Genomic DNA, 433 nt, shown 5'->3' on the forward strand with positions numbered 1-433 from the left:
ATGTACGAAGACGGGTTTTATTTTGTTTATTTTATTTTTGCTGCTTATGTAAACGGTAATAAAATTGTGTAGCGTATAGATTCTTAATACGTTAGGTACGTATTAAGAATCTACATATACAAGCATTGCATTTCATCTTTTAACTTGTGTCAAAAGGGCATTTTTCCAGGGTTCTAGATGTGATTAGGCGACAAAAAGGCATTTTGGCATTTAGCAACATTTATTTGTTTTTTCAGCTTATAAATCTTTTAATGTAGTCACGATTGAACACCGTCAGTACATAGGTTAGAAAATGGCTAAAGTAAGCAAAAGGTTTTTTTAAAAGTTTTATTCAAAGGAATGCAAATCAAATTATTTTAGACAACAAAAACACAATAATATTCAATGATACAATATTATATTGTAGGTACCAAATATTAATGTTAATGCAAAC

Source organism: Cydia strobilella, chromosome 1 (genome assembly GCF_947568885.1).
Source record: "Cydia strobilella chromosome 1, ilCydStro3.1, whole genome shotgun sequence".
Taxonomy (NCBI): Eukaryota; Metazoa; Arthropoda; class Insecta; order Lepidoptera; family Tortricidae; genus Cydia; species Cydia strobilella.